This window comes from Symphodus melops (genome assembly GCF_947650265.1).
Source record: "Symphodus melops genome assembly, chromosome: 10".
NCBI classification, from domain to species: domain Eukaryota; kingdom Metazoa; phylum Chordata; class Actinopteri; order Labriformes; family Labridae; genus Symphodus; species Symphodus melops.
The window spans coordinates 20437856-20451579 of NC_136700.1; positions in this window are offsets into that span (position 1 = coordinate 20437856).

Genomic DNA, 13724 nt, shown 5'->3' on the forward strand with positions numbered 1-13724 from the left:
ATAACTGTCACAGATCTTTGGATGTGCTCCTCTCCCACACTGTCTGCTGTCACACTGAGCTCTCTGAATCCTCCACAGGAACACTCTGCTGCATAATGAAACACACACACACACACACACACACACACACACACACACACACACACACACACACACACACACACACACACACACACACATACTTACTTAACCAAAACCTTTGTTCTTGTTATGAGTAGACGTGCTTATCAAAAAACATCTTCGACGTTTAATGATTTTGGGTTTTCACATAGCTGGCGTCTCAGTGCAGCACAGATCATATTAAGATCAAGAAGGATTACAGAAACATTGTGAACAGATCTTGGCGGCATCATAGATATGGGAGATAATGTTTGGGTTTTTTCAAATTTATTTTGTTGTGATAAAGTGAACAAGTACAAAACAAAAATGTGCACTTCGACATGACAATTTAAGCAATGATAAACAAAAACAAGCAAAAATAAAGACATACAATTACAATACGCAAAACATTAACAAAGACAAATACCTTTAAAGTAGAAAGAAGAAAAAAAACAAGTAGTAATAATAAGAAGAGATATAATAATTTTAAAAAGTTCATGATCATGAAGATGCTAACAGAGATATTGATGTTAAGGAAGTTGTATCCAAACAGAAGTGTGAAAAGAAACTTGTGGAAGCCTTAAGACACCATATTTATTTAGCTTTATTAAAAACACAATAACAGAATACGTTTTATCACCTACTTTTTTAATAATTGAAAATCTGATCAGCCATTTTCATCTTGTTCCAGTGAGAATTACAATTAGCTATAACTGGGCTCTGGTCCTCCAGGCAGATGGCCTGGGTTTGAATCCTGCCTGTGGCACATTTCCCGCATGTCATTCCCCTCTCTCTGTCCCCTATCCACTGTTAACTCCAAAATCAGTCTTTTAAACGCTTAAACATTGTAAATCCCAAAAACACGCTAGCCCTCAGTTACTTAAATGAGCGCTAAATCCTTAACCAAAAATTGTCATGTGGATTTTGCGTGCTGTCCTAAATGTTTTTGATAGCTCTATCTAATGATAAAAAGAGAGAAGTCTGGGTCGCACTTCATTTTTCAACATTAACGTTAATTACTGGGACTTCAGGTAGACTGTTACACATAAACAGTTCATTAAATAAAAACCCATTGTTAGAAAGATCTGAACAGAGACATTTAGCAGCAAAATGGACTCAATGAAACATTCTGAGGTGTATTCATATTTTAGGTCAAGAGTGTTTCTGCGTGAATACTAGCTGTTTATGAAGTAAAAGAAAGAAAAGAAAAGCCCATCCGCTCTCCCTGTGTCTTTTTGTTCTGCTCAATGGCTGCCTCTCAGAGGGGCTGTTTATGCTAATACTGTCATCTTTCTGCGCAGACAAAGGTTACAGTGAGAAGAAACAATAACATGAATGTCATTAGGATCCTTTTTACACTGCCGCTCAGAGGGACTCACAAAGGAGCTCTAAAACATCATCTTCATTATTGCTCCAACAACCACTAAAGGGCAAACGCACAACAGCCAGTCTCATAGTACAATAAAGACACTACAGCCAGTCTCATAGTACAATAAAGACACTACAGCCAGTCTCATAGTACAATAAAGACACTACAGCCAGTCTCATAGTACAATAAAGACACTTCAATCAGTCTCATATTAGATGTGGCAGGTGAGCAGAGAAAACGCAGAAGCAAAGACATATGAAGGGAGCTGAGGAGAAGGCAAGACACCAAGTGGAATATGGGGGAAAAAATGAGAGTGAAGATGAATATTGAGGAGAAGAGGGGGGGAGACAGTGTGGAAGATGAGGAGAGGATAAATAAGAGGAGAAAATGAGGTGGAGGGAAGGAGGAATATGAGCGGAGGGATTAAAGAGCTGGGAGAGAGAGAGGTGAAGAGTTGGTTGGTTTCTATTCCACTGAAACATAGATTATAGTAATGTAAAAACCTACAGAAGCATTTCAGAGCAAACTAAAACTGACAAATCATACAAACAAGCAATAATGCAATTACAATCAACAGTATGAACTGTCAAACTCAGGCATGTTTTTTTTATTTAGACATAAAATCAAAGCAACAAAGTCACGTTTTCTGTTTGCCCTGCAGATTTACAGACTCAGACTGTGCAGCTGTCCGCTCATGTTTGCCTCATTAACAATAATGAAGATGTTTATTTTCATGTGTGACTGCAGTAAATTAGCACACTGAGAACATTAATCCAAAGAGGTAGTCCAAACATACTCTTAAAAACACTTACATTGAGTACAAACGCTTGAGAGCCTCGTCGGTCATTTTTACACCTGTCATTGTTTGCATTGTTCCGAATCAGATGAGAAGGTGAATGTCTATTTGAATATTTCCCATGGGTCATTTGATGTTCACACTGCAATAATGTAAAGATGGCCAAAGCACACACCAACACAGGGTTGTCTGTATTCGCCGTGACATCACAGCCTGCTTTTCCCACTGCATAGGTCAACAAATGCCATGCCTGTTGTTGCACTTTGTGTTGTGGGACTCACGTTAGCAAGCGAGTTAACGAGTCTACAACAACAGGCCAACCATTCATGCATCTGTTTGGAAAACTAATTAGTGCAGACCCAGAACTATTCACCCTACAGTTCGTCATGCCTCATTCCCCCTCAATTTCAGTTCAATGATGCACCCAAGCAACTTGGACCATCACCCAAACACCACCCGCGACATCATGCACCATGCACCACCACACCATGCACCACCACAGATGATGCTTCAACAGCAGCATTATGCACTATCCTTCACTATCCTGCACCAGCTCATGCTCCAGAGCCCACAGCAGCACACTAAAGTAATTCAGCGGGATGAAAGGCCAGATAAGCTATAGATGCCTCTTTTTGAGAGACAGATGCTGCTTTTGCTGTAGTGTTTGCAACCTACCCCAGTTTATTCCTTGTAATAACTGGCATGGCATCATTAAAGTTATTTAGGTGTTACATTGTAAATAAGGACAGAAACAAGTTTACTTTTTCCAAAGACAAAATAATGTAATGCAAATGTTTTATTTATATTGAAGATAAAGTTTGATAATAAAACATTTGTACTTGACTTTACATCTCCGTACTGTACAGTATGAAGTCCTTCATTATTGTTCACACCTTTATGGAATAAAAAGGTTGTTTATTATTTACTGTAATCTTTGGGAGCCTGTTAGTCTTGAGCGTCTTTATATTTTTAATAGTTTGTTCAGAATTTGTTAGATATGACAATCTGCTACCTGCTTCCAGGTGACCAGCTTCATGTGGCTGTTGAACACAATCGTTTTTGTCAGGGTTAGTGACGCCAGATTACCCAAAGATGCACCCTGGGTATGTTGAACGTGCTTTGTAGTAAAGCCTCATGGGGTGAGAAGAGTCAACCAGAAAGGCTATATGTTTCACTTGCTGTGTTGATTGCATTGTCACTGCAAACAAACTGCTTCAGGGCTCGATTGTAAGCGAGCCGTGACCACCTCCTCAAGGTGAGACTTTCTAGAGCTTAAACTTAGCCTTTAGATGTCCAACTCATACTCTTTAGAGACTTTTATCATTTAACTATTGTGCATGTTTTGAAAAATCAAAGGTAAATCCATGATTGGAGTGATGAAGACTCTGGTCTTTCCTCTGGCTGGTTGTTAAACTCCCATCTCAAACACACATTGGAAAGCAGAATGTTTTCACTCTGACTCTCTCCACTTTGTCAGAATTAATTTTCATCCTGCTCTGTGTTCACAGTCTGTACTTTGATCATCATAGCACTGTGCGTTTTGCCAGCAGCTTGTGCTTTTCCTCTTGATTGTTGTGTGTATCTGGAGAACAGGATGTTAATGTGGACTGACTGGAGTGAGTCACGTGAAGTCTCCTCTCAAGGCTAACGAGAAGGAACGGTGCTGATTTAAATAAAACAGAATCAATGATTATGAGGGGTTTTTTTAAGAACAGAAAACAGGAAGCCTGAATGTTTACAGCAGCTCACTCTTCAGTTGCTCCACTCACTGAGAAACAATTACACAAAGATAAATGTACTAAGAAAGCAGTTTGCCAATTTAGACCAACAAAGTTGACTATTTGATGTGAGAAGAACATCCGATTGGTATCATCACCAACATCCTCCTTTAACCAGCTCAGTGAAGGGAGTAACGCAATGAACACCATACGACTAGACACTACGATCATACTGTTGTATACTATTTCAATCCTATACATGTCACACAGCCTACTACTCAACTCAACTCAGCTTTATATAGCACCTTTCATGCATAAAACATGCAGCCCAAAGTGCTTCACAGAAGAAAAGACAGTACAGAATAGAACACACAGAATGCCAATTATTTGTATTGACAAAAAATAATACTAATACTAATAAGATACAAGCAGCAGAAATCCCTATTAATTAAAAGCCAGATTAAAAAGGTGGGTCTTTAGTTTACTTTTAAAAACACTTACTCCACCATACTGTCCTATACAAGACAAACTCAAATTAAATATGATATATTACTGTACTTTGTTGTACTGTATGATGAAGACAGCCTGTGGCGTCCACGCACATCGCCTTTTGTCTTGGCCAAAAAGCACATCGTAGCACACATCGCAAAGACAACAGCTGACGGCTAACCAACATGTACGTTCTGCGCATGCATTAGAGGCAATAACTCTCCATGCCAGCAGGTGGCAGCGGTAGTCTCTAATCGTCATTCCAAAAAAGTTAAACAGGGATAGGACAGGGAAGAATGTGTTTTTTCTCGTGCACTGGCTCTCCTGTTTCGCTTAGCTAAACTGCCCATCAGAGAGATTTGTCCCCCCCCAACTGCGCCGGCAACACCCAATGGCGATTCCGATGCCGTAGCGGCGGAGCCAGACACCATAAATACTAAGGCGATGATCACTCACCAACCGACCAATAGTCTCATTGGTGTGTCAGGGCCTTTTGAAACGTGAGTTTTGGTTAAAGAAGTTTGAATTAATGAAGATTTGAGCCTATGGAGTTTAGTTTCAAAATGATTGATGAAACTAATTTGTCTGCCGGAGTTTAGGTTAAAGATGATTAACTTCAAAAAATGTTTTTCGGTAGCAGAGGTTGGTTTTTAAGATGGTTTGAGGATTAAAAAAAGGAGCTAACAGGTTGGTTTAAGGATTTTTAAATTAATAAAAAAGGCCTTCATCTGACAAAGGTGGTTTAAGAAAATTTGATTTATTAATAAATACTTTTAGCGGACAGAGGTTGGTTTAAGGATGGTTAAATAATATAGAAAAACAGTTTTTTTTAAAATTATTATTATACATTATTTTATAGCAGCGGTTGGTTTCAGGGTGGTTAAATATAAAATCACACTTATCTGACAGGTTTGCAGCAGTGTTGACCTGATTCTGACTGAGAATAATTTGTTCTGCTTTGCTGATTAAAACAACATTAAAGCAGATTCAGAGAGCTGTGCAGCTTATTCGTGTCACAGAGGTGTCTGTGTTTGGGCCATTTTCTGCCCAAAGGAAATTATTGTTTCTGTAGCTGACAGTTTTCTACTTTATATCTGGATTTATTCAGTAATAACTAATCTGGACTTTTATTAAATCCCTGGTTGAATTTGCACTGGACTGATAAACAGAGCGTGTATCCCACTCTGTTCAGATGCTTTTATTTTAAAACTGTGAGCCTTCAGTCCACTTATATGACTACAAATAAATAAACCATCAATATATTAATTAGAAATATATTGCATTTTAAAATGTCCAAAAAGAGAAGTGCCTTATTGACAAAAAACATAGTGAAAGTTATTTACATGGAAAGATGGGCTCAGTCATCACTGTTTGTTGTATGTTGTATTTATTTGTTTTACCCTACGCAGACTTAAACACAACGTATGTTATCATCAAGTCTATTTACGGTCCACTTCCCTCGTACCTTCTGACCTTCATCAGTCAAAAGATTACTGGGACTTATGGTCTTCGATCCCAGGAACTTTCCTCATTGTCTGTTTCAAAAGTCAGAATGGAACTTGGAAAAAAGGAGTTTAAATTTGTTGCTTCCTTTACTTGAAACAAATTACAAAATGAGCTGGAACTTAGCGAACTTCTCTCTTTCGACGCTTTTAAAATGACTTAGAGGCAGACACATCTGGCTGTAGATGTTCTCTCTAATATGTTCATGGATAACCCTGTTGAACATTTGCTGTTCAGATTTATTTGTGTCTTTTAATGCCTGAGGATGTATTTTGTAGTATTTGTATGGTTGTCTGTCTGAAACTCTGTTAATTGTGCTGCTGCCTGTCTTGTCCAGCACACTCTTGAAAAAGAGATTTTTTCATCTCAATGAGTTTTTTGTTCCTTCTAAATAAAATAAAAAAGTAAATAAATTGAGGAACTTTCAGGAGCTGGCATTTCATCTCCTGTGTTTGAAATGATTTCTTCCTTTTTCAGACAAAGCTGTTCTACCCCTCTCTCTATTCATCCTGTTTAAAACTGCACGTTATTGGACCCAATGGGAAACTATTCAGGATAACTTAATGTCCTTTATCATTCATGGTGATGATGGATAGATGATGGATAGATGATGGATGGTCAAGGGATGATGCATGGATGATAAATGGATAGATGGGTGGATGGATAATTGATGGATGTTGGATGAAAGATGTATGGATGGATAGATTTAGTTTTTCTTATCATGTACAGCACAGACACACTGTTACAAAAAGAAAATCACATCTGCATATACAGTATGAAGTCACTCTGATCACATTTATGATATTTCCATAAAAGGTCCAGAGAATTTAAGTGTGGTTAAAGTCATTAACCTGATGTGGAGAATTAGGTATTAATGTCATGTTGTTACAAGTGTGTATGTTACAGCAGAGAGATTAAAATAACATCAGACTCTCTCAGAGACCTCAGACTAAAGAGCTCTGATACAAATAAATGTTCTCAGTCACAGTGACACAAACCTTTCAGTTGACACTCAGAGCACTCTACTCCTTATTGGATTCTGGGATTGATCGCTATGATGACATTTCATCTGTCTCTTTCTGCTTGTCTTTGCTGGCGGTCGGCTTGTTCGGGGTGCAGCCTGGTGACTGATGGAGACACTGTGATGTCTCCATAATGTTCTCCTCCATCTTTATTTCACTGACTGACAGCTACAAGCCGAACAGAGAACATCTGCATCTCAGAGAGACCACAGCAGTGCAAGGTTTAATTCTACTGAATGAAAGTTAGTCATTAGTCTTAAAGTTAGTCATTAGGCTTAGTAAATCGTTGATGTCATGTTGACGTCATGGATATCAGATAAATGAAAAACAGCACAATGTGAGGACACGTCTCTGAAATATAAAACATTAGATGAATGAAATCCAACAGTAACTGAATAAAATGCAGACAGTCTGATATTTGTGTTATAAAAAATACTTATGTAACTCAAAGTTTTGACTGGACATTTAAGAGACGTGACTTTCACATTTTCTCTGAAGTTTATTTTTTGTACTCCTGAGACAAATGTTCTTTCTATTTCACCTGCGGGATTAAACTTAGTTCTCCTTGATTATTGATCAGAGGAAGATTTAAAAGAACTGCACGGCTGTCTGTCCTGAAGATCTAAAGGTAAAACATCTGAGTTTGTGTTCACTGTGAAACACGGAGGCAAGACTACAAAGCGTGTTCAACATACCCATGGAACCTTTTCGTTGCGCGGCTTTATGACGAGCCCTGACACATGAGATCTCTCTGAGCTTTACACGAAGCTGCTTATCAACTCGATAAATCAACACACGGTTTCTGTGAGCGTGTTCACATGAAAGAGGCTGCGTTATAGCACATGACCAATAAGAGACATGAATTCTGTAGTCTGCAGAGATTTATTTTCCCCGAGCAAACTGTCATATTAGAAAAATATGAAAAGGGTAAACACACAATATTGACTACAATCAACACAGCTGCATTAACGAATAGCAGGAAGGACTGGCAGTAAAAAACATTGTAGAATGTGAATGTACAAATAGTTTTATTATATCTCTGTCCAACTGTTCACTTTTTTTCTCATTATAAATCTGTTTCTTCCCTCAAATTAATTTGTTGCACCACTTGCTTTTTTTTCTTTTTTTAATTTTGTGCCGTGTTTGAAATAATTTAGCTGCAGCCTCAACAGTGGCTAACAAGGTTTTATGGAAGCTTATGAAAATAATATACAAATATAATTCAAAGTTAAATGTGTAACAATTATACATCTTATAATTACAACTAGAGGGCTCTGGTGTTTTTTCAGTCTCTGAGGGATGATATCACTATAGAACAATTAAAAACATACATAAGCATGTAGTCTCGGTCGGCCTCTCTGTGATCAACAGATCTGATTGGTCAGTTCCGTACAGGTTGATTTCTCATCCCGAAGGAAACCTGCTCTGGAGCAGGTCAGGTGTTCAGCACCTGTTACCATGGTGATCTACTCTACCTTCATAGTCTTCAGGCCTCAGAGTTAACCCTAAATGTTCAGAGCTCAGAGCTTTTTGAGGGTGACCGCGGCTTCTATTTCCAGACAAGCACTCTGCAGCAGACTCTGTTTGTACAGACAGTGTGATCTATTTTTGTTTATGTTGTGTGTGTATTTGATGAAGAAGTTGACACTGGAGTAAAGGCTGTGAATCTTCATGGAACTGGATGCAGAGTTTCTATTTTCGGTCGCTCTCTCTGAGGTTTGAAATGAACCAAATCTGTCAAAATGGGTCAACAAGCTTTGACACTTCTTCACGCTCATGCTTTTTTTTTTTTTCTTCTGACTCTTAAGAGACGCTGAATTCACCTCTTTACGCTTCACTCTTCGTCCTCATTCTTTGACTCGCTGTTTACATCCAACTGTCACAAAAATCCCAATAAACTTTTGAAAAAGTCTAAAAATGTGAGTATTGTTGAATCACTGAGCACATAAAAACAAAGAGTTCCAGTTCACTTCCTCCTCACAGCCTGAGAGAATGTGAGCTCTGTGGAGAAGAGTTTCTTTCATCAGCCTCAGTGAATAGTCGCTGCAGGCAGAGCTGGAAGAAAGAAAAGTATGTGTGAATATTCAAACTTTAGAATAAATATGATCAGTTTCAGTAAAGTTGAAGGAGGATTTAACACTCCTCAGCTGAACTAACTCAGACGCAGTTTCATCTTATCAGATGAGTGTTTGAGAAAGGACTGAAAAACAGAAACAGACAAGAACTTGATATTTTATACACATTAAACTGATAACATAGAAATTAGGTAATCTGTGAGCTCCTCTGATCCACTGAATTGTTAATTAAAAAGAGTTTGAATTATATATTATTTAATTTGGTTTGTTTATAATTTGATTTGACTAAAAGCACATTCGCCTTTTTGTACAAGTGCATTAGGAGCCGACACATGATGGATATCCTGGTACTGATCCAAGCTCATAAATCATCAAACAGGGACCTGGTCAGCATCATGTAAGTAGTTCATCTAGACACCGTTTATAGAGGAGGAGATTAACCCAGCTGTGAGACAGAACAGGGATGTATCCTTGCATCCTCTCTCCTCATCTGACCCCAACATTTTTTCCATCTCCGCCATGATGAATGATCGTACATCCACGGACACTAATTTTGGCTTGCAAGCCATAACAGTTATCATGAATTGGCACTATACAAATATTGATTGATTCATATGTCCACCCTGTGATTAACTGATAAACAGTCCAGGTTGTATCCTGTCTCCCGCCCAATGACAGCTGGGATCGGCTCAAGCCAACCTGGGACCCCGATTGGGAACTGCGATGTCGATAATTGATGTATGGATAGAGATACATGAGGAGATCATCAGTTGTTCTACTTTTTTTAAATGAAGCTTAGTGTAAGTTCAGTAAGGAAGACTTTAAGTGATCCACTATTCAGGTCAACCTATTTCACGCTTTCTTATTTGTCAGTTTGGGCTGTCTGTGAGTTAATCAGCCACCCTGTCGGCGGATCTCATCTAACCAATGGCACGGCGTTCCTCCCTCGTTTTCAGCCTATCATCGTTCAGCTCTCCTCTTAAATATGATTTTCTCTTGCCTAGTTCCTTCATGCTGGCAGTCGTGCACCCCTCCACCTCCCCATCACCCCCATCTCCACCACCAAGGTCCGGACTCCATGGGGGGATCTATCCTAGTGACGAGCAGAACTTCATTCTCTAAACGCATCATCCACCCCATAGAGTCAAAGCGCCAAAGTTTCTGTCAAGTCACATATCATTGTAATAAATACATTTCTTAAGATCATTTGTCTCTCCTGATTGAACTGTCCATCTACCTTAAAGAAAAGCTTTCATGGATAAAACATTTTGGGAAAAATGTATCCATCTATTTACTAAAAGGTTTTGAAATCTTTCGAAATGAGGGGTTTCCTGGGGGTTTGATTCAGCTGTTCAGCTTATCATCAGTACCTAACGTCACGTCAGACTGACACTGAAATGCGGAAGGATTTCTCATTTGATAAAGTGTCCTCGTCTGACCTCGTGTCTCTTCCGGCCTCTGAGGGAGGGAGACACAATCGTGAATTGAGAAAGACCCCAGGGGATGATGGGAAGTAGACATGATTTTTCTTTCATGGCATATCTTAAAGGATGAATGTTGTCCGGTGTTTAACCAAGAATAAACAAAAATACTCCAAAGGTCAAACTGGTGACAGTAATATGAGGAAAATAATTGTTCTCTGTTGGTGTGAAGACGCTGAGAAGAACAGACTCTTCTTCTGCTGCTGAGTTTTAATGTGTCTGATTGTTGGAGTGTTGAGCGCGCAGAAAGCAAACACATGGTGTGACCCTCTCTCTGTCTTTCTCTCTCTCTGTCTTTCTCTCTTGTACACACACACTGAGCACTCTTTGCTCCAGACCAACACACCACATGGAGGGGGGGGGGGGGGTTCTGCTGGCGGAGAATCCGCTCAGTCTTTCCAGCACACAGATCAGATGCCAGGCAGTAAATTGGGGGGAGTTCTTCCTATTTCACACTACAATGAGATTTGGTTATTCCCTCCTTTCTTCGTCGTTCGTCCTTTCCACTTGGGTGGTTTTGTCTTCCTGATGAGATCATGGACACCCAAGGGCACAGTATGGGGGGTCGGAGCTGCAGGGGGTGTGAGGAGGCTGAGAAGCAGAGAGGGGGACAACATGATGGGAGAGTTATAACCACAGGTAGGAAAAAAACAGAAGAGACGAGTTTGAGGAGGCTGGGAAAAGAAAACTAAGACGCTGCTGCAGAGACAGGGGAGAGAGGGGGTCTCTTTTCTTACTGATGAAATACTTCAAAAAAATTAATAAAAAAATAAGAAAGTCAGACGTTTTATTTAATTTGAATCCGTTTTTATGTTGACCTTTTTCTTCTTCAATTTAATTTTCTTCTTGGATTCAGTGTTGTCTGTGTTTTGAGTACTGTAGATCATCTTCAATGAAAAGAAGAAAGTGAAGCAGATTGGGGAGAACTGCAGTCAGAAATTTAAAACATTAGTCGGATCATCATGTGTTTGTTTCTGTTTCTATCTTTTATATCAACATCAAACCGGCAGCTTTATTCCCACTGAGCCAAAACTCTCCCCAAACATCGAACCAAAGCCAACTGAAGCTTGAATCAATATTTCATCAGAGCTGTCACACCATAAACCTGAACAGATAAAACTGAAAAACAGATAAATAAAACTGAGCCTGTCTGCTGGAGATTCACAACTGATAGTGATCATGTTGCATCACATGCCAAGAGACACTTTGAGAGATTTTCTCTGTGAACTCAAACACACACACACACGTTATATCTGAAAATAATGCAACCTCAATCAATGTTAAGAATTATTAACTTAAAAGTTTTTGTCAGAGTGAGCAACACTCACTCTGACAAAGTTTAACCTGAGCTGACTGCAGTGAAGCTGTGAACACACGGGTAATAAATACAGATAAGTACTTCAGTTTTCAATACGGTAACGTCCAGGTAGGGCTGGGAAATGTAAATTGATTTAAAGTAAAAAATATATATATCAGTAGTTTTTTAAACAAGATAAAGGGTAAGACCATCTCATTTATATTGATCCGGTGTTGTCTTATAGAATAACTCTTTCTGTTTCTTCTGTCAGAGCTGGGAGATTACTGTATTTATCCTTTCACTTTCTGTCACTCTTCATCCTGCTCCACCTCTCTCTTTTTCTAAATGACACTCAAACTGATTTCCTTTTTCAGTCATCTGCGGTTTAGAACATCAAATTAGAGAGATGTGCTGTAGTTTTGCTTCACCGTTGTTTCACTTTTCCAAGATTAGATGTTAGTGTTTAAATGTATATTTTGTAGAAACTGAGCTCTGCTGCCTCACATAAACTGGATCTGTTAAGAGGCTGAAACGCTGCTGTTCAGTAGTCTTTGCGTTGTCCTGAGTCTGTTTCTGTGTTTCCATCATAGCAGAATTGAAGATTCAGCAGACGCTGCAGCAGCATGATGACAGTGTGACTGCAGAGGATAATGAATACCAATGAATGATGAACACACGGCTGCAGCAGCTGTTACTTTAAGAAGAATTGTGCAGCGTTTGTTCATCCACATTCAGATTCATAAACGCATCACATTTATATATGTGTAAATATATATATCAGATGTATATGAATACATCTGCAGCTGCATTATTAATCAGATATCAGTCTGTAAGGAGCAACGGCAGAACGTGTTGCTTGTCTGTCCTCTATTTGGACCACAGCGTGCAGCGCTGAATGTGAAGTCTTATCTGGATTCAGGACCAGCGCTCATTGTGGCAGCTCGCACACTGATTGATTATTATTTCTGTATGAGTCTGGGACTGCCTGTTCCCTGTGGTCAGAAGCTAATGCAGTACATACAGAAAATGAGAATGCAGGGGACTGATTGGATAAAAAAAAACAGGAAATGTCCCAGAGGAACTAGAACTGTGCCTGCGGGGGAGGAATGAATATAGAGAGAGTGAAAATGAATTATTTCTGTATTTTATTATTTTAAAGAAATGTTTAACTGCAGCCAATTTGAGAGCAAACTGAAATAAAGATCCTTTTTGTTTTATAAACTAAACCTTTAATCACATATAAAGATGCATCAGCTTTTCTTTGCACAAATTCATAATGAGCTGCCCAGTGAACTTCATCCTAACAGTGAGCTACATGCTAACAGTGAGTTGTGATTTAACAGGGAACTGCATGCTTGCTTACAGTGAGCTGCATGCTGATGTAACCAATGTGATATTAGGCTGTCTTATTACAACTTCAATGTAATAGGTCAACAGAGTAGAAAGCTTAATCTTCCACATTACAGCACATACACTGAGGGTTGCCACCCATCCATAAAGTACAAAGTGTAAAATACAAAACCCCGTATTTTAGACTTCAATGTTGTGTCTCGTTTTGGAAGAAGGCCTTGAACTCGACATCATTCCGCCCGGATTCAGCCTCTTATGGCTAGTTCCCGCCTACTCATAGCTGGCATTGGTTTGACTGGTTTGTTTTAGGTATGAACAATGATAGGCCGTCAGTGATTGTGGGAGAGAAAGTCATGGGAGTCAGTAGGAAATGTCTGCGGCTGCCTCTGATACCCCGCACCATGAACCTTTGAAATGTAAACAGATTCAGAAATACAGACTTGGCAAATGCCTGGCTTGACAGTAAAAATCCATATACTGCAAATGATGCTGTTGTATTTCGTATGTTGTTCTCAAACATTTGTA